The following is a 22,974-nucleotide window of genomic DNA, read 5'->3' as shown; positions in this document are numbered from 1 at the left end:
TGAAATCGTACACAGACTAATGGTAAACGAAAAGTACATATTTTTGTCAAAGTAAGTATCAAAAGCAAGAAAAGCAAACACTATTTAATTCTGTAAAGCTTTCAACAATGATTATTGATTGTTTTTTTAAAGATCAAGTCGAAGAAAGCGAGAGAAAGATGATATCTATGGTAAAAGAAATGATTTTGGCAGCTATAATCTACTTTTTGGAGCTCTTTTAAGTGATTCATCTCTCCAGCGATCTTATTGGCGGAGGAATTAGCACGAACGCTAAAGTTTTATATTGCCGGATCTCAAAATTCCATTAGCAGATTTCAGCCGCCAAATTTCATTTTAAACATTGTTTTATTAAGTGTGTTAATTAGAAACTCGCGCATGCGCGTATGCTAGTCTACGTGTATTTCGCGCTTAACACTAAGAAAGTTAACATTTATTTTTGATCCTTTAAACAATTCAGTCGGTGACGGGCTGTGCCCGCTTTCGGACTTCAATCATTAGAAGACTGAAAACCACACTCATACTATAACATATATCTGCGCTCAAACGTTTTTTATTACTTGTAGGGCAGTGTGGCTGTCGTGCAAAGTTTCTATTCAAAATGTCATTTTCACACGTTCCACAAGATTGAATAGCATGATAAAAGCATGGCGTGAAAATGAAAACAGACAATGGAATAATTTATACTTAGTGGACATCATGTCAATTATTGTAGCATCATGTAAATATAATACATTCACATTTGAAACATTTTCCTTCAACACAAAAATCCTTTATCAAACAACGCAATCTCTGGCGTATCCTTTGTGTTCAACAAATAGTAAAGTATATTCGAACGATGTGTTTAAAATAGGTAAAATGACCCTTGATCAAACATTTAAACATAATTCAATGATTATGACACAAAGACGAACATACATTTACATCTACATTGCATTTACAAAATGGTTATTTGACTAGTGATACAGTATGACTTAATTGCCTAAATAAAGTGTAGTACATAAGTAACTTGTTAACATATAAAAATAAAGAGTGAATGTTAACCTAATGCTTCATTAGCCTACTTTTTCTTTCGGTCACAGGCTATTGTTTACATCCTGGTATTCAAAGTGACACTCTTATTCAAAGTCAATACATACACATGTATAGCAAACATAAATTTTGAGTGATAAACCCTTAACTACTTTCCAATTAATGCATTTATGGAAACTATTAATAACTGATAACAAGATTGTAACCGTGTATTTAATAGCAGAAAACGCACATATATTAAATGATTGGTGAGTGCTAACATATTTACTGTGATATTCTATCGTCTCATAAGGTAAAATACCGTGTTTTCTGCACCTTTCTTTCAAATTACACACGGTATCCTTAATAAGAACCAGTGCTTCCGACATTTCTTCATTCATTTCGGTATATCAAAACAATTGTTTTAGTTTTGGTAAATCTTAATTGGCAGTAAGAGTGTATCTTTAACAAATACGTGGATAAACGAAACAAAGGGATACATAGTTAACAAAAAGCAAACTAGATATTTGAATAATAAAATATATTAAGTTACCGTATATACATGCGTTGAGAAGTAATAACTCAGTTAAATCTTATGAAACTCTCAGGTAAATAAAATAAAGACTACAGTCCGATACTCTATTATCTTATAACAACCGGATTGAGATTGCAATTAAGAGTTGTATAACTATTTATGAATGAGTAAATATGTGTTGACAATTTCACATAATAAGATAATTGTAATTTCAATTGCATCTTAAATGGCCAAGATACTTAATGGGTTTTTGTTTTATTTCAGTGCTGCCAGTCAGTAGCCAGAGTCCGTCTGTCCTGGTAAGGAAATGCTTACTGATAAAACTAACTACAATTTTGTTGTCAACCGTCTTACTTTAAAAGCTTTATATACATAGACAGCTATGTTTTAAATTAAATTAACATTATTTGACTTCACATATCAATACACTTAAACATATTTGGTCTTGAAGTATAATATTTCTTGAGTTCTTTTTTATAATTTCTTCAAATAACTTTCATTCAAAAGGGAAGTGATACTTGTCCTCTTATTTGTTACAATAATTACATACGCTTTCTTTTCTTGGTATATTAGTCCATCTACCGGTTTCAATATTTAATCTATGTGATGATATTAACAATCTTGTCAAAACTATGCGATATTTTTAATGTTCACATGCTTAAATGGGCTATACACCGTATGATGAAATAGTGCAAAAAAGAAAATCGTCGAAAACTGACATAAACTTGGTATTGATGTGTACAATGCATTGAAACCAGATAACTGGAGTTCACATAGTTTCGTATTTTTCCATTAAAAAAGATTACTAGGTATGTATACCTAGTAGAATTCATTCTTATGCATGATTGGCTAGTCGATGTTACCACGTGATATTGCCAAGTTAGGTATATAGCTTAAATAGTCCAACGATTTAGGGTTAACCTTCTTAGCACAGTGGATTAAACACTGAACTGCAATTTTGGCGTCACCGGTTCGAACCCGGTCGCCGACTCGATTTTATTTTTTACATTTTTTTTTTTTTTTACAATTATGATATCAAAGAGTAAAACATTTTATTATATAATTGTCCTGAGATTCTTTACAGAAAAAAACTGGTGTATAGTCCCTAAGATAATCACTTAATTCAAAACTTGTGAAGACCTTGTAGAAGGATGCTAATGTGGATTTTCTATTCTACCATACCATAGTTTCCTTGACACATCGTTTGAAAATATTGACAAAAAATACATTGCCAGCCCCTTGTGCAAGCCATACCTCATGAAAACCGAAATTACATAGCATAGTCCTTAACATAGATATCCAAACAATAGTTCTAGGATTCCTTTTTAAAACGAAGTAAAACATTAAACATAACTTATACATCAAGTCTACCTTACTCACCATATACAACGTTATTCTGAGAAGAAACTTTAACACACAAGACACTTTTACAAAACTGTGTATGCATTCTTTCAATGATGCTTGCTTGCGAGAAACCCCAAGCTTCACAGCTATAAAACAGTATGGGTTTAACTAGCTTATCAAATACATTTAGAACATTTTTACTTATGAATAAGAAAATTTAAACCAAAACCTCTTTAACTTGAAAAGTGCTTATTGAGCTTAACCAGAAAGGGTTTTTTGGCATTCTACCCAAGAACCACTCCAAGATAACAGTATCTTGAGACAATCTCCATTCAGAATCGCCATAGTAAAACTGTAAATTGTCAGGTAATCTAACCCCTTTTCTGAATATAACTTTTTTAGTTTTATCTTAGTTGACAGTTAACGTCCACTTTGAACAATATTCATTTAAAGTATTTAAATTGTGTTGCATATATTCGCTAGTTTGAGCAAAATTAACTATAGCATCTGCATACAGTAACATAAACATATTTTTGCAATGAATATGCATGTGCAAAACTACAAAAACAATCTCAGTAGTCAAAACTTTTAACATAAACCCCGTTTAATGGCACACGATAAACGCCAAAGACATAGATCACAGACACAAAAAAACACAAACAAGAAACATGGAACAACAGCACAAAACCCCACAAACCACAAAGTGCATATATGCTATATAAAAAAATAGGTATATTTATCATGGATTTTTAGGTACAGCCTTGGAACAGTCAGTAAAGTGTAAATTTACTGGGGGTTTAAACCAGGTTACGTGCGCAAACCTTAATCATATTTCGACAATCCTGAATAAAGTAAAAACGTAAAAGGTAAATCTTATCAAAGTATGCCTTATGCTCTCTTTATAAAAAATCATTTCTCAATCATTAAGGTAAAATGAAAACAACAAAGGACTGATAATTTCGCCATGCCTAACGCCTTACAAACTTTCGAATTCTTCTTCATTCAATAGTTTTAATCTAGATTAATCTTTCAAATACATGCTTTTTATGATCTTAAATACCTTTCCTAATTTTACAACTTGTACCATATGTTCTCCATAGCTTAATAATCGAACGCTTTAGAAAAGTCAACAAATAAACACAATAACTGCTTCTTACACATGGCTTATTAAGTCATTTAATATGAAAATGTTGTTGATTGTGCTCATTTTGGCACGAAACCTAGGTTGAGCTTAAACATGAATATAGTTACTTTCCGTCTATTTATTAAAGCGTTCATTCATACATTTTGTATTTTATTATCCCCAACACTTAGTGCTTAAACACATGGCTTATTAAGTCATTTAATACGGAAATGTTATTGTGCTCATTTTGGCACGAAACCTAGCTTGAGCTTGAACATGAATGTAGTTACTTTCCGTCCATTTATTAAAGCGTTCATTCATACATTTAGTATTTTTATCCCCAACACTTAGTACGGTTATACTTCTAATCCTCTAAAGAACTTTTATTGTAGATGGGAATAATATACCGTTCACTCCATTTGTCTAGAAATTATCTAAACTTAATAATTTTATTAAAAAGGATCAGCAGTATACATCTTTACCATAAACAATAAATTCGTTTATGATTTTATCTGGTCTTGAACTGCGGCCAATATTCAGATCATTTATATCTTCTATACTAAAAGGCAAATCTAGTTAAACATTAAACATTATTTCCATTTCATTATTTAGGATTGTTTCATTAAATTTCAAAATATCCTCATCGGGTTGAAAAAATCTTCTTGATTATTTATTGCCTTAAAATAATAGTAGAGAATCTAATGAAATATTTCGAGGCTGTTTAGCATTTGTACTATTCTTTAACAACTTCCAGTATAGTTCAGCATTTTTAACCAGGTTTTCAACGAAAACCGGGTTATTAGAATGAGGTTGTCGTTGGGCGGGCGGACGGGCCGGCGGGCGTCAAACATTGGTTTCTGTTCAATAACTTTAGTTAGCATTGATAGATATTGATGAAACTTGGTGTGTAGGTAGCTTATGGGAAGAGCTAGCTTTGGATTGCTTTTGAGAGGGGTGGGGTTAAGGTCAAGGTCACTGTTACTAAAAATAGAAAAATGGTTTCTGCCCAATAACTTTAGTTAGCATTGATATATATTGACGAAACTTGGTGTGTAAGTTGCTTATGTGAAGAGCTAGTTTGAGATTGCTTTTGAGTGGGGAGGGTCTAAAGTCAAGGTCACTATTACTTGAAATAGAAAAATGGTAAAGGTCACTGTTACTTAAAATAGAAAAATGGTTTCTGCCCACTAACTTTAGTTAGCATTGACAGATATTGATGAAACTTGGTGGGTAGGTAGCTTATGTGAAGAGCTAGCTTGGGATTGCTTTTGAGGGGGGTATGGCTAAGGTCAAGGTCGCCTGTTACTAAAAATAGAAAAATGGTTTCTGCCCAATAACTTTAGTTAGGATTAATAGATATTGACGAAAGTTGGTGTGTAGGTAGCTTATGTGAAGAGCTAGCTTGGGATTGCTATTGAGGGGGAGGGGCTAAGGTCAAGGTCACTGTTACTTAAAATAGAAAAATGGTTTCTGCCCAATAACTTTAGTTAGCATTGACAGATAATGATGAATCTTGGTGTGTAGGTAGCATGTGAAGAGCTAGCTTGGGATTGCTTTTGAGTGGGTTGGGGCTAAAGTCAATGTCACTGTTACTATAAATTTAAAAATGGTGTCCGCCCAATAACTTTAGTTAGCATTGATAGATATTGATAAAACTTGGTGTGTAGGTAGCTTATGTACAGAGCTAGCTTGGGATTGCTTTTGAGGGGGGTGGAGCTAAGTTCAAGGTCACTGTTACTAAAAATAGAAAAATGGTTTCTGCCCAATAACTTTAGTTAGGATTGATAGATATTGACGAAATTTTGTGTGCAGGTACTAGTAGCTTATGTGAAGAGCAAGCTTGGAATTTCTTTTGAGGGGGTGGGGTCAAGGTCACTGTTACTAAAAATAGAAAAATGGTTTCTGCCCAATAACTTTAGTTAGCATTGATTGATATTGATGAAACTTGGTGTGTAGGTAGCTTATGTGAAGAGCTAGCTTGGGATTGCTTTTGAGTGGGGAGGGGCTAAGTTCAAGGTCACTATTACTTAAAATAGAAAAATGGTCAAGGTCACTGTTACTTAAAATAGAAAAATGGTTTCTGCCCAATAACTTTAGTTAGCATTGACCGATATTGATGAAACTTGGTGTGTAGGTAGCTTATGTACAGAGCTAGCTTGGGATTGCTTTTGAGGGGGGTGGAGCTAAGTTCAAGGTCACTGTTTCTAAAAATAGAAAAATGGTTTCTGCCCAATAACTTTAGTTAGGATTGATAGATATTGACGAAATTTTGTGTGCAGGTACTAGTAGCTTATGTGAAGAGCAAGCTTGGAATTTCTTTTGAGTGGGGTTGGGTCAAGGTCACTGTTACTAAAATAGAAAAATGGTTTCTGCCCAATAACTTTAGTGAGCATTGATTGATATTGATGAAACTTGGTGTGTAAGTTGCTTATGTGAAGAGCTAGCTGGGGATTGCTTTGAGTGGGGAGGGGCTAAGGTCAAGGTCACTATTACTTAAAATAGAAAAATGGTCAAGGTCACTGTTACTTAAAATAGAAAAATGGTTTCTGCCCAATAACTTTAGTTAGCATTGACCGATATTGATGAAACTTGGTGTGTAGGTAGCTTATGTACAGAGCTAGCTTGGGATTGCTTTTGAGGGGGGTGGAGCTAAGTTCAAGGTCACTGTTTCTAAAAATAGAAAAATGGTTTCTGCCCAATAACTTTAGTTAGGATTGATAGATATTGACGAAATTTTGTGTGCAGGTACTAGTAGCTTATGTGAAGAGCAAGCTTGGAATTTCTTTTGAGTGGGGTGGGGTCAAGGTCACTGTTACTAAAATAGAAAAATGGTTTCTGCCCAATAACTTTAGTGAGCATTGATTGATATTGATGAAACTTGGTGTGTAAGTTGCTTATGTGAAGAGCTAGCTGGGGATTGCTTTGAGTGGGGAGGGGCTAAGGTCAAGGTCACTATTACTTAAAATAGAAAAATGGTCAAGGTCACTGTTACTTAAAATAGAAAAATGGTTTCTGCCCAATAACTTTAGTTAGCATTGACCGATATTGATGAAACTTGGTGTGTAGGTAGCTTATGTACAGAGCTAGCTTGGGATTGCTTTTGAGTGGGTTGGGGCTAAAGTCAAGGTCACTGTTACTAAAAATAGAAAAATGGTGTCCGCCCAATAACTTTAGTTAGCATTGATAGATATTGATAAAACTTGGTGTGTAGGTAGCTTATGTACAGAGCTAGCTTGGGATTGCTTTTGAGGGGGGTGGAGCTAAGTTCAAGGTCACTGTTACTAAAAATAGAAAAATGGTTTCTGCCCAATAACTTTAGTTAGGATTGATAGATATTGACGAAATTTTGTGTGCAGGTACTAGTAGCTTATGTGAAGAGCAAGCTTGGAATTTCTTTTGAGGGGGGTGGGGTCAAGGTCACTGTTACTAAAAATAGAAAAATGGTTTCTGCCCAATAACTTTAGTTAGCATTGATTGATATTGATGAAACTTGGTGTGTAAGTTGCTTATGTGAAGAGCTAGCTGGGGATTGCTTTTGAGTGGGGAGGGGCTAAGTTCAAGGTCACTATTACTTAAAATAGAAAAATGGTCAAGGTCACTGTTACTTAAAATAGAAAAATGGTTTCTGCCCAATAACTTTAGTTAGCATTGACCGATATTGATGAAACTTGGTGTGTAGGTAGCTTATGTACAGAGCTAGCTTGGGATTGCTTTTGAGGGGGGTGGGGCTAAGTTCAAGGTCACTGTTACTAAAAATAGAAAAATGGTTTCCGCCCAATAACTTTAGTTAGGATTGATAGATATTGACGAAATTTTGTGTGCAGGTACTAGTAGCTTATGTGAAGAGCAAGCTTGGAATTTCTTTTGAGTGGGGTGGGGTCAAGGTCACTGTTACTAAAATAGAAAAATGGTTTCTGCCCAATAACTTTAGTGAGCATTGATTGATATTGATGAAACTTGGTGTGTAAGTTGCTTATGTGAAGAGCTAGCTGGGGATTGCTTTGAGTGGGGAGGGGCTAAGGTCAAGGTCACTATTACTTAAAATAGAAAAATGGTCAAGGTCACTGTTACTTAAAATAGAAAAATGGTTTCTGCCCAATAACTTTAGTTAGCATTGACCGATATTGATGAAACTTGGTGTGTAGGTAGCTTATGTACAGAGCTAGCTTGGGATTGCTTTTGAGGGGGGGTGGGGCTAAGGTCAAGGTCCCCTGTTACTAAAAATAGAAAAATGGTTTCTGCCCAATAACATTAGTTAGCATTGATAGATATTGATGAAACTTAGTGTGTAGGTAGCTTATATGAAGATCTAGCTGGAAATTGCTTTTGAGTGGGGAGGGGCTAAGGTCAAGGTCACTGTTACTAAAAATAGAAAAATGATTTCTGCCCAATAACTTTAGTTAGGATTGACAGATATTGATGAAACTTGGTGTGCAGGTAGCATGTGAAGAGCTAGCTTGGGATTGCTTTTGAGTGGGGTGGGGCTAAGGTCAAGGTCACTGTTACTATAAATTTAAAAATGGTGTCCGCCCAATAACTTTAGTTAGCATTGATAGATATTGATAAAACTTGGTGTGTAGGTAGCTTATGTACAGAGCTAGCTTGGGATTGCTTTTGAGGGGGGTGAAGCTAAGGTCAAGGTCACTGTCACTAAAAATAGAAAAATGGTTTCTGCACAATAACTTTAGTTAGGATTGATAGATATTGACGAAATTTTGTGTGTAGGTACTAGTAGCTTATGTGAAGAGCAAGCTTGGAATTTCTTTTGAGGGGGTGGGGTCAAGGTCACTGTTACTAAAAATAGAAAAATGGTTTCTGCCCAATAACTTTAGTAAGGATTGATTGATATTGATGAAACTTAGAGCGAAGGTAGCTTATGTGAAGAGCTAGCTTGGGAGGTGGGATCAAGGTCACTGTTCCTAAAAATAGAAAAATGTTTTTCTGCCCAACAACTTAGTTAGAATTGATGGATAGTGATGAATCTTAGTGTGAATATAGCTTATATGAAGCTGCAGATTGAACTTGCTCATACAACAAATTAATTGGCTATAATTTCTGATTGCCCATAACAAAAACCTGGTTTCGTCGCATTGCGGCGCTTCTAGTTTGATATTGTATTTAATAATTTTCAGTTTTTAAATTGATTTTTTCATAGTTAAATGATCTGACACTTTTCTTATATATGCCTCGTGCCTCAATCATTGTCTGTCTATTGATGTCAGATGTTTTCTTTCATGAAACTGTTTTATTTATTATAAAAAAGTGTTTCTGTTTTCCTGGCACATATTTTCAAGAAATTGACAATTCTTCGATATCGGTGGACCATTCTGTGATGTGTCTTTTGTATTGTGACTGTTATCAAGTCAAGTCAAGTCAAGTTTATTAAGTAATTTACGGCCACCGGCCCATTATACAGAACATCACTGTCATTCAAAAACACAATTGTCATTTCCATGACTATATAACAATATTAACAATGTAGCCCAGTTGAAATTCTGAGAGTTTAATGGAGACAATTCATGCAGATTGATTTTACATTTTTACAAGTTATTGGTTATTGTTTCCCTTAGACCATGGTATGTTATATGGTTGAGTGATTTTTTTGAAATTGGTCAGGTGACTGAAATTATCATTGTTGCAAAGATTTTCCTTCCATTGTTGAAAACGTTTGAGAAGTTGTGGAAGCTTTTAGTTTGATCTGGTCGAAGTAAAGGAAAACTATTATGATCAGTATTGGTTGCATTTCATCTTTTAACTTTTCTATTTGTGTTTGCAATGTGTTGGACATGTAATCATGCATTTGGTAGATTTGTCAGGCTGAATAATGATTGGTTTCAATATAACATAATCTGCTAATTGTTCTTTACATTTAATATTGCATTCATGGTTTTGGGTTTTCAGTTATTACCAGCATGAATTGCATTCATCTGAGAGATGTGTGATTGAGAGTGAGGAGTTCAGTCCCTCAGATTTGGTAGGTGATTGATGTAAACTGTTTTGTACATGTTTGTTTATTAATGTAACGCATATATTCTTTGTTTACTATGTACCTTATGTTTTTATTACAAGAACAGTTATATATATGTATTGTAATAAGTATTGTTACTCTTTTCTATTTTCAGAACGTGGTCTTGCTTATATTATACGGATTACGTTACTAGAACTATCTGGATATAAATGTTTATGATATCTGAAACGGTGCAATAAAGATAAAAAACGAACCCGTGCCTTTCTAACATTCCTATAAGAACAATTTGATGAGCTTGGAAAGTTTAGACTGGTAATATTGGCGCCCAACGTGTTTAGTGCCTTTTAGACCATCAACATTAAATGAATACAGGAGACACTTTGAAAACAGAGATTTGTATTAAAAGAATGGAAGACAGTGGAAATATTGTAATATATGCACCATATTAAACATCTAGTGTAAGACAAGTGTGTAATTTGGATTATTGGACTGATATAGATTTGTAGCAGTAATCAACTACCATAACCAAAGTAGATGGATCTGAACGTTAACCCATATGGATTGGATTGGATCGTTTGGACTTTCGCTACCACCATATCGGGTTGTTTCGTGGTCCAGGTTTTACGTGAGGATGTGCCATCGTTTGAGAACTTTCTTTGAAATGTTGGGACGGATTTCAGGCCGCAGGGAGACATGGCGTGTATCGTGATCACCAGGAGACGCATTCTTCAATCATCAAAGACAGAAACTTTGTAGCAGTGAACTTTATTTGTGAATTAGGACTTATATATTTGTGCCTAGTGGCAGTAAAGATCAAGGTTTTCAAGATTACGTGAGTAAAATAAATATTGCATTGTAAATTTTTCAGAAATTGCAATTATTTCAGTATTTCTCTATTTATTTTTGTTATTTCCTGATTTTATAGTTTTATTTTAAAAAAGATAACTGCAGTTTTTGATTAAAAAGATAATATTGATCACGATGTACATTTTTGGTGAGATATTGTAGTGTGAAACTGAAAGTAAGAGTATTTTCACTTTGCATGTACTTTAATACTGGTAAAGGACATTAACTTACTAAGTAACTAAGTTATTTTTAGCACTGTTTAACATTTAACACTATATTCTGACTATTTTCCGCTACATTGAAACCACTCTGATATTTATTTTCAATCAGCTGAGTTTGTTTACATTTGCATTCCAACACATGGTCTACATTTTGCCCTCATATTGATCTAGTTGTGTATTGAATTATATTTGGCAAGATTACCCCAGACATTTTAATTTTCAAGCCTCATTTGTATTTGTCTTGTATTAAGACGAGTTTTGGAGAGATCATTTGTGATTTTTGGTCCGTTGTCATTGAATAAACTAGGTAATAGTTGTGAGATTTGAAGTACTGCTTTTTGACAGCTGTGTTAGCTATTCCGTTTTACCCCCACTTTAGTGACGTTTACATACTAATTAGTAAAAGCTGACTTTCATTGGTTCTTAAATTAGAAGCTTAAGGTCATGTGACGTGTCAGGTGATTATTAAGTAGTAGTGTAACCTTATTTGGAAAAGTCATGATCCATGTACTTCATTCAACAGGTAATGAATTTACTATGAAGAGATTCTGAAATAAATACACATGTACAGTTAGTAGTGATTTGTTTGGATAAATGTACTTGTAGAAAAGAATTAGCTTAGATTATTTAGATAAATAGAGCTACTTACTATATTTGTTTGACTTAGAAGTTTAGTACTTATTGGAAAATAATTTGATTGATTTATGCATCGAATTAATTAAACTTAGAATGACTCTGGAAAAGAGCTGAGAATAATGAAATTGTTGTGAACAATCTCTGTATTCTTAGTTAAGAACAGATGGGATTTCAAGGTAAAGATTAGCTAAGTAAAGCTAGATATAATCTGATTAGTTCGCCTATTGCATAAGATACAGTTAAAAATTAATTTCTTTACCGAAACTAATTTGACTTAGTTTGAACTTTGAATTGTCAGTATTTAAAATAAAACATTGTCATTATTTCAAATAAATTTAACTTGTCAGATATTTATTATACCCCACACTTATTTTGTATTTTGAAATGTTTAATATTTGTATTTTTGAAATGGTTGATATTTGTATTTAATTAACATAAGGTAACTTAAGGAATTTGAAACTTAGAGTTGTGTCATTTTATGCAGTTGATAATTGTGTACATGAGGAGTGATCATAACAGCTGAATATTGATTATTGATTTTGGGTGACTAATTTATGTGTGTGCAGTGCCTAGTGAAAAGATACCTTGAATTTGAGCCGTGTGCAGTGAAAAGAGACATTTGCAATAGAAAATAATTTGGATTGATAGTTTTGCGACTAATTGTTTGTACTTAGACAATTTGCAATTATTCTATTGTGAATTATTGACACTTAGAACTGTTGTGCAATAATACAACATTACCCATGTGTTTCATTTATTAAATGCTCATACATTAATTGATGTTTTAGATCTTATCTGAATGCCCGATGACATATTTTGATGTAGAAATTAAGAGAAACCCTTTATTGCTACAAAGTGATTAACATTTTGAGTTATTTGGTAACTTATTGATGATAAAGTCTGGTGCATAGATAATGATTGAATGAGTAAGAGATGACTTAGGTACAGATGATGTTTTACATGCTGAATTAATTTCTCAATACATGTAATTTGGGTGATAATTTGAACTTTGAAGAGACAAGTTGTTTTGTCGCAGACATTGTACAATTGTGTATTACCTTTAAGCAAGTGATGTGATATACTATATGTGATTGCACAAAGTAATGAGAAATATTGAATAGTGGATTTGTGTTACACGGGACATATAATTTTGTGGAATTATATGAATACTAGTGATTAGTTTTCAGAAAGTATTTGTGTAATATGTTTGTGATTCGAAGATAGTGATTATGAATTGAAGTGATCGGAAAAATGAGGACATTGATATCAGAACATTTTGGTTTGTGATTTACACCTAGTCTTTAAGAGATAGACTTGTATAGACATGGTGTTGTGCTGTTGAAAGTAATTGGAACTATGGCCGAAGATTCAAACGATAGTGAATTTGAGTGGGAATATGAATCTTATCTTTGTCCACGAATTTCAAAAAAATATGGGAATAGTGAACAAGATAAAGTGTGATGGGACACATTTAAATTTGAGGTGGAGATATTGTTAAATAGTAATGAATTTAGTGAAGATGTGGTAAAATTAGGTGTTTTAAAGGCTCTAAAGGGATCTGCACACGATGCTGCAAGAAGGCTTGGAACGGGAGCTACTTTGGGGCAGATTCTAAACACAGTTGATTGTAGTTTTGGAAGTGTAGAGTCAAGGGAAGACATTTTAAGACAGTTCTACTCATTAAGTCAAGATACTGATGAAAGTATAAACAGTTACTCAAGGAGGGTTGAGGTTTTGTTTACAAAAGCAGTGGAGTTAGAAGGTTTGAAGTCTTCTGATACAGAAATATTTCAGAATGTATTGTACAGTAGATTGAGGAGAGAAATCAGATACCGGGCAAGATATAAGTTTGATACTGTAAAGGTGTATGATGATTTTATCTTTGAACTTAGGAGGATAGAGCAAGATTTTCAGCAGGAGGTGGCTGAAGATGTTCAGAGAAAGGAACAAGAAGTTTATTGTGGAGCTGGTGTGGATATTGAAAGTGATAAAGATGATGAATCTCTGAATGATCTGCAAAGTAAGCTGTTTAATTTACAAGAAAGAATTAAAACTTTAGAAAATGAGCAATCGGGGGAAGAGCCTACAAGGTGGTATAAACCAAGTAGAAAACACAGGAGATATAGGGGCCACTATTAAAACAAAATATATAACTACAAACCAAGAAGACATATAGCTATTAATAATTTCATGCCTACATGCTATAATTGTCAACAAAAGGGACATATAGTAAGACTTTGCCCCAACACTAGATACATGAGTGCCCCCATGACCCACTCAGATAAAATGAAAGGAAAGAGCATGAGTTGGTTGGTGAAACAAATGAGGTGAAGGTTATTTTAGACAATGTTGAGGCAAATGCCTTATTGGACACTGGAAGTTGTGTAAGTGTTATGGCGAAATCATTTTATGAACAGAACATTGGATATACTGAAATAAAACCTCTTGATCAGATTTTAAGAATAGAGTGTGCTGATGGGAATACATTACCATATGAAGGTTATGTGGAGATAGATTTGAAAGTACAAAATGGATTACCAGGTTCAGAGGTTGTGAAAGAAACCACAGAGAGTACTTTACCTTGTTATGTTGACATTACACCAGGAGTAGTTACATATTAATACGGGGAAAAATAAGAATATCACTGTAAACTTATCAAACCTTACCACCAATACAGTAGTTATCAATCCAAAAGCTATTCTCCGTGAACTACAACCTGTAAGAGGTATTCAACAGAATTAAAGAAGACATGAAGACAGATGTGTTGAATCAAGTCAATGTAGATGAAGACAACAAGTTGACAACAGATGAGAGAAGCAAGATAGATGATTTAATAAAACAAAACATAAGGCCATATTTTCAACATCCGATACAGACATTGGACATTGCGACATGATAAAACACCGGATCGACCTTCTACCTGATTATCAAGCACCCTTCAAACAACCACATCGCAGAATACCACCACAAATGATTGACGAAGTTAGAAACCACCTTGAACAGTTACTTTCAGCCGGAATTATTGGAAAGCCTAGATCAACTTGGGCCTCAAACGTAGTTTTAGTTAGGAAAAAGAATGGAAAACTGAGAATGTATGTGGACTGTCGACAGTTGAACAACAGAAGTATAAAAGATGCTTATGCGCTACCCGTATTGAAGAAGTATTTGATGTACTACACGGAAGCAAGTTTTTTTACAACAATCGATTTGAAGGCAGGATATCATCAAGTCGAAGTTGATGATACCCACAAAGAAAGGACAGCATTCACAGTAGGACCACTTGGATTCTTTGAATACGTGAAAATGCCATTTGGTTTATCAAATTCACCTGCTACCTACCAGAGACTGATGGAGGAATGTTTAGGACCATTAAATATGAACATCTGCGTCATTTACCTTGATGATCTCATTATTTTCTCCAATTCCTTCGAAGAACATCTAGACAGAATCAACCAAGTATTAACAAGACTCCATGAATGTAATTTAAAGTTATCACCTGAAAAATGTTTCTTTATACAACAAAAAGTCCATTTTCTAGGCCATGTAGTGAGTAGAGAAGGGGTTAAAACCGATCCAGCAAAGATTGAAAAGGTGAAGAACTGGCCGACTCCTAAAAACAGGAACGAGCTTAAGTCCTTCTAAGCGTGCGCGGGATATTACCGCAGGTTCATAAAGAACTTTTCAAAGGTCACAAGACCATTATCGGACTTACTTCCTGGAACGCCGACAAAGAAGGGAAAACACAAGAAGCCAACCAAAGACTGGATATGGACAGAGAAAGAACAGAATATATTTGAAGACCTTAAGAAACTACTATCTAGCCCACCAATCTTAGCATATCCGGATTTTACCAAACCATTCGAAATACACACTGATGCAAATACTAGAGCACTGGGAGCAGTACTATACCAGACACAGGATGAACAGAAGCGCGTGATAGCCTTTGCCAGCATATCATTATCCAAAAGCGAACGCAACTACCCAGCGCATCAACTTGAACATTTGGCATTAAAATGGGCAATCACAGAGAAGTTTTCAGATTATTTGAAAATGACAAGTTTGAAGTATACAGGGACAATAATCCTCTGACGTACATGTATATTCTCACGACAGCCAAACTAGATGCAACAGGCCACAGATGGGCAACAGAGTTAGAGAATTACAACTTTAACATACATTATAGGGCAGGATTGAAGAACGCAGATGCTGACAGCTTAAGTAGATATCCAGAAAGGGACAATGAAGAGAAGACACTAGATGACGATACAGTAAAGGCCATATGTAATAGCACATACGAGACGATAACGATGCAGACTATACCAACTATGAACATCAACTTAGTAGAGACTTTAGAAGAACCAGGACAGACGCTAGCGCTGAAGGAATTGAGAGAAGTAAGAAGAAGCCAGAGACAGAATCCAATGATTGAGAAATGGAGAAGAGCGACTATACCCAAGAGAATATGTGGAAGAGACGATATAGTAATGAGAAGACATTATAAGAATCTGATGATGAAGAGGGGTGTGACGTACAAACGTATAGGTGAAGGAGATGGACGTTATGACCAACTGATAGTACCACCATGTTATAGGGAAGAAATATTGCAAGGAGTGCATACAGATGTAGGACATCCCGGCAAGGACAGGACGATGTCACTACTAAAGGAGAGGTTCTATTGGCCGGGAATGGCACAAGATGTTGGTAGCTGGATGAACAGTTGCAACAGATGTCTTCGGAGAAAGACCCCGACCAACACCAGAGCGCCATTAGTCAACATGACGTCAACATATCCACTTGAGAGAGTATTGATTATTGACTATTTGATTCTGGAACCATGCAAAGGCAACATTTCGAACATTTTAGTAATAACTGACCATTTCACCAAATTCGCACAAGCAATACCTACAAGAAACCAAACAGCTAAAACAACCACAGAAGCCCTTTTTAACAACTTTTAACATAGTATATTACGGTGTACCATCCATCTTGCATTCCGTTCAAGGCGCGAATTAAGAGTCTGAGATATACAAGAGTTATGCCAATTAACAAACATGAAGAAGTCAAGAACAACCCCATATCATCCGATGGGAAACGGGCAGACAGAAAGGATGAATAGGACTCTCCTTGATATGTTAGGGACATTAGAGCCAAAACAAAAGCAGGACTGGAAGAAATACGTAACACCATTGGTGTTTGCTTATAATTGTACTCCTCATGAAACGACGAAGATAACACCTTATGAGCTCATGTTTGGACGGAAACCAAATCTACAGATAGAGTGTTCGATATACACGGGATATGACAAGAAGGTCAAGGCTGCTAGGATAGAAGTAGGAGACAGAGTCTTGGTTAGGAAGCTGGCGTTTGAAGGAAAACACAAAATAGATGATAAATTTGAAGAGGAAGTGTATGAAGTAGTAAGTCAACCGAGAAGTGAAATACCAGTGTTCAAGGTCAAGAATAGAAGGTCAGGGATAATAATGACACTCCACATATATCATTTACACCCGGTAAATTGCCAGGATGACACTGATGATGAAGTGGAACAAGAAGATCAAGGTGAGAAAGTAGTAGAAGTACAGGGAAACCAGACCTCTACAGAAGGTAGAACTGAAGCAGAAGATGCTAAGGATAAATCAGAAGATAAAGATAAGAAAAAAGCGACGTCGCAGATGAAACAGATAGTGAAAGTTAAGAGGGATATGAGTGTGTAGACATGACACACCGAAGTGGGGACGCCTACAATCCCTGAGGAACAAGTGAACTTAAAACAGGTACCGGTACAAGAGGAATTGAAATAGAGGATAGAAGAGATAGAGATGATATTGTTGACCAACATTTAGAGCATAGAGATGAGCAAAGAGCTAATGTTGATAATGAAAGGGAACAGCCCTCTCAGACGAATGAGGAGACACTACCAAAGGTGGTTGAAGATAACGCAGCAGAAACTACAGTTGGAAACAGGAACACTGAGGACACTAGCAGGAGTACAGACCGTACAGATGAAGAAAGAGAAGAAACTGATGATATCACTAGAAGAAAAGATGTAATAGAACAGGTAGTAGTAGACAGAAATGCTACAAGAGACACTTTAGATCAAAGTCAAGAAGGTCAAATAGATGAAGTTGATGAGAGAGAAGAAATTGCAGAGGAGCCAGTAATAAGGAGGTCAAAGAGACAGAGAAGACCACCAGATAGGTACAGAGATTACCAGATGAACCAGATGGTTCAGAGACAACCTGATTCAAGGATTGAAGCTCTTGAAATTCTAGCACAGTCACGAGCATTGAGAAACTTGGATTTGATTGTGGAACAGAAGGTGGTAGAGTCTCTGATAATGTAGATTAAAATGAGATTACTAGAGCTATTGAACCAATTTTATGTTTGATTGATACATGTTTTTATCAAAATCTTGGTTAATTCATGGGTGAAATGAACTGTTGGCATGCAAATTTGATTGCGATGACACAATTTTGAAGATTGGAGATGTAAGACTAACATGTTAATGGTTGGATTAAATTTATCAGCTATAGGAAAATAAAGACTGGTTGATAACTGATAGATGCGTAATTTAGATAAGCGATCGCAGTTTTACTGTAGCATAATCTGCTAACTGTTCTTTACATTTAATATTGCATTCATGGCTTTGGGTTTTCAGCTATTACCAGCATGAACTGCATTCACCTGAGAGATGTGTGATTGAGAGTGAGGAGTTCAGTCCCTCAGATTTGGAAGGTGATTGATGTGAACAGTTTTGTACATGTTTGTTTATTGTATATGTACATTGTATGTCATTGTATGTGTTATGTCATTTTAACGCCACTAGACAATTACTTGACGTATGTGGTGTAATATCATATTTAAGTAACGCATATATTCTTTGTTTACTATGTACCTTATGTTTATATTACAAGAACAGTTATATATATGTATTGTAATAAGTATTGTTACTCTTTTCTATTTTCAGAACGTGGTCTTGCTTATATTATACGGATAACGTTACTATAACTATCTGGATATAAATGTTTATGATATCTGAAACGGTGCAATAAAGACTAAAAACGAACCCGTGCCTTTCTAACATTCCTATAAGAACAATTTGATGAGCTTGGAAAGTTTAGACTGGTAATAACAATATTATAGAAACCTTTCAACAGTTAGTTAGTGTTCATAATTGCATGAATGAAATGGCATGTGTTTAACAAAGTGTTATAATTTTTGCATGAAAGTTTGCTATAAAATACTTTCATTGAAGAGATTGCAGTTGTAATACTATCTAAGTAAAAACATCGTATTATATCACAGTTCTTGCATTCAAAGAAAACATGGTACTCATCTTCAACTACATCTATGTCTTTATCGAAACAAAAGGCACACAGTCTATCTTCACGTACAATTCCTAGATGTCTACCAGTCTCTATACCAAATTTGTGACTAGAACATCTGAATTTTGAAAAGCTTTTGCGTAAATAGAACGTAAAATTTGCATTAAGAGTGTATTCAACATCGAGTAGAGTTTTAAAGTATTCATAGTGCTGGCATCTAGAAGATTCGTTAATGTTATGATACCAATCTTGTTTTAAACTATCTGATACAATACATTTGAACGTTTCAATGAATAACCGTACATCGCCAACTTGGCTTTCATGGCTTTGTTTACCAAACAATGGCCAAATAACCGACTCAATACAAACGGAAAGATCATGCACACATTAATTAATATCTACACCTGTATTGACAATTGTAATTTTACTGGTAACTTCAACAAGCCTGTTCTGTAAATTGCTATCACAAAGACCTTCAGTATAATTGCCCTTTTTTCTGATCGTTATCAACATATATGATCGGCACGATTGCAAGAGTTTATTGTTGTTCTGCCCGAGCTCTACCACCCTAAATAGGGGTACCATGATGGCCCGGCGATAGTGGCACCCAACGTGATAAATATGGATACTGGGATGGCCCGGCTAAAGTGGCGCCAAGCGTGATAGATAGGGCTACCGGGATTGCCCGGCGATTGTGGCGCCCAACGCTATAAATATGGGTACCGGGATGCCCCGGCGATAGTGGCGCCCAACGTGATAAATATGGGTACCGGGATGGCCCGGCGATAGTGGCGCCCAACGTGATCAATATGGGTTTCGGGATGGCCCGGCGATTGCGGCGCCCAACGCTATAAATATGGGTACCGGGATGGCCCGGCTATTGCGGCGCCCAACGCTATAAATATGGGTACCGGGATGGCTCGGCGATTGTGGCGCCCAACGCTATAAATAGGGGTACCGGGATGCCCCGGCGATAGTGGCGCCCAACGCGATAAATAGGGGTACCGTGATGGCCCGGCGATTGTGGCACCCAACGCCATAAAAAGGGGTATCGGGATGGCCCGGCGATAGTGGCGCCTAACGTGATAAATAGGGGAACAGGGATTGCCCGGCGATTGTGGCGCCTAACGTGATAAATAGGGGTACCGGGATGGCCCGGCGATTGTGGCGCCCAACACGATAAATAGGGGTACGGGGATGGCCCGGCGATAGTGGCGCCCAACGTGATGAGTATGGGTACCGGTATGTGCCGGGGAAAAAGGCACCAAACAATATAGATAGGGGTACCGGAATGGACCGGCAACAGTGGCGCCCAACGTGATAGTTAGGGGAACCGGGATGGACCGGCGTGGGATCGCCCGGCGATAGTGGCACCAAACGCGATAATACGGGTACCGGGATGGCCCGGCGACAGGTGTGCCTTACATGATATATAGGGGTACCGGGATGTCCCGGCGATAGTGGCTACCAACGTAATAAATAGGGGTACCGGGATGGCCAGGCGACAGTGGCGCCCAACGTGATAAATAGGGGTACCAGGAGGGTCCGCTGAAAGTGGCGCCCAACGTGATAAATATGCAAAAGAGTGTTGAGTAAACTTAAATTGAGTAATTACTCAACTACATTTCTTGCACTATACAATTATAATTCTCTTTAGTTTTTTTTACCAAAAAATAATTATAGATATAATCTGTGTGAGCAGAGTAAACACATTAAAAAGGATATACCATGCTAGACTGTAAATTGGTAAAATTAATCGTGAAAGCAATTGATTAATTACTAGTAGTTTTTTCGGGGAAAATGAGTCCAGGTATGAGAGACAATCTAGGATTTATTCTACAATTTAGTGAGTTAAATAAAACTCTCTTTTTTACAAAACGGATTTTCTTTCGTCCAGTCCTAGAATATGTTTTTTTTTATTTTATGAAATAAAAAAGTTTTTTTAGTAACGAATCTCAGGACAATTATCTAATAGAATGTGTTATGCTCTGAAATTAAATGTGTCGGAGACCGGGTTCGAACCCGTGTCGCCAAAATTGAAGTCCAGCGTCGTATCGACAAAATTAAGCTATACAGCTACCTCGGGAATATTACGTGATAACACCGACGAGCCAATCACGCATAAGGAATGAATTCTACCTGGTAGTCATACCCAGTAATCTTTTTTAATGGAAAAATACGAAATAACTGCTAAACTTAAATAAATTGTAAACTATGTGGTACTTTAGTTAGTAAGTTTCAATGCATTGTACACATCGATGCCAAGTTTATGTCAGTTTTCGACATTTTTTTTCCGCTATATTATCATACTGAGTACAGCCCCTTTAACACCTTACCCACCTTTGAAAAATAAGAAAATAAAATAACTGTTTTGGGCAAGATTGTATTAATTCCTTTCAACTCTTCACAAAGAATGACCAGTTAATAATAATAATAATAATAATAATAATAATAATAATAATAATAATAAAATACTACTACTACTACTACTACTACTACTACTACTACTACTACTACTACTACTACTACTACTACTACTACTACTACTACTACTACTATTTTTATTTTTTTATTTAATATTTCTTTTTTCTTTTTGGAATCACTAAGAGGTGATCCTTTTATTCATAAAAAATAATAATAATAATAATAATAATAATATTAATAATAATTATAATAATAATAATAATTATAATTATTATAATAATAATTATAATAATAGTTAACAAAATAATGATTATAATATAAAAACAAATAAAACAATTTAAATAATAAATGTTCGTTTGGCCTTACCCAAATCCACTTTTTGAAGAGTTGGTCGTTAGATAGTGTTTTGATTTTCCCTTAATTCTTTCCGTAATGAAATACGAAAAATAAAAATATCACAACCACAGAGCCAAAAACGTACATTTTTGTGAGTCGGACGGACAAGGCTAAACAAATTGTCTATTATTTAAGGCGTATTCAATTTTATTTAGGTATTATTCACAAAAGTAAAACAAATACACTCCTTCGTGTAAGTCTTACCTGTACGTATTAGACAGAAAGTCACCAACGATTTATGAACACTCACTTTATACGTGCCTATATCCAACAAAACTGTAATTTCAACGCCTGGGCGTCCGTCGAATATCTTATATCTCACGATTAGGCTCTGGAGATCAATAATTCTCTGAAACTGTAAAGACAGAGTTATAAGAAAGGCGTTAAAATTTGTCCAGTGAATGAAACTTATCGATATAATGAGCAATTGATAAACCGTTTCTTTATTTTGCTTGAATGTTGTATTGTCATATTTACAGACTACTGAAAAGATAAGATACACAATATGATAGAAAACCTGATATAATACAAAGTCATATTTATTGCGTATTTATTAAATTATTCAAAATGCTAAAATATATTTTATTTCTATTTTTACTTATTAATCAATATATCTGTTGATCATATTTTTACTTATTTCATGTTTATACATTGCACAAGCATATAGAGGACAGACGATTATAAAGCATATCATTCTATTGCATAAACATGTTTATTCACACAATAAAAAGAAACCTCAAATACGAGTCATCATGGAACGCACAAAACTACATCTGTGGCTGGATATCTGAATGCTTATTTATACTCGCTCTCGGGCCGTGCCCATTCAGCGAATGCTTCGATAGCATTCTTAGTCACATTAGGTTTTTGGAGCATAGTGAACAGTCAAATAGATCTACCCTGGTTCTTTAACGTGCACCAGTGTTAAACAATGTCACACGGGACCGCATTTAACGACTCCCCGGAAGACGACGATAAGTATGTTTAGTGGCGCGGCGGGGAACCAAACCTGCGATCCCTGGATTGCCAGTCAAATGTGTTATCACAAGACCATGGATCCGCCACTGACTCTGATCTAGGGGAGTATTCACTATTCTTTGTATCCTTATCCTTAGATATGCCTCAGTGATTCCAATCATTCCATTGGA

General features: G+C 35.5%; 1 protein-coding gene and 1 long non-coding RNA gene across 2 annotated transcripts in view; one reads left to right on the top strand and one right to left on the bottom strand.

Moving 5' to 3' along the window:
- The window catches only part of LOC128211110 (guanylate-binding protein 3-like), a 35,970-nt gene extending 13,850 nt beyond the window's left edge, over positions 1-22,120 (bottom strand). Inside the window, exon 1 of the mRNA XM_052915529.1 lies at positions 22,031-22,120. The gene's annotated coding sequence lies outside the window, so the exon portion shown is untranslated. The remainder of the gene's footprint in view (positions 1-22,030) is intronic.
- On the top strand, positions 1,178-9,970 carry LOC128211111 (uncharacterized). Its single transcript, XR_008257215.1, has 3 exons — positions 1,178-1,277; positions 1,808-1,842; positions 9,912-9,970. It is a non-coding gene; the product is annotated as an uncharacterized LOC128211111 (long non-coding RNA).
- Positions 22,121-22,974: the final 854 nt, after the last annotated feature.

Source organism: Mya arenaria, chromosome 12, assembly GCF_026914265.1.
Source record: "Mya arenaria isolate MELC-2E11 chromosome 12, ASM2691426v1".
NCBI classification, from domain to species: Eukaryota; Metazoa; Mollusca; class Bivalvia; order Myida; family Myidae; genus Mya; species Mya arenaria.
Note: the sequence above shows the minus strand (reverse complement) of the source record. Positions and strands in the feature narration are given on the sequence as shown.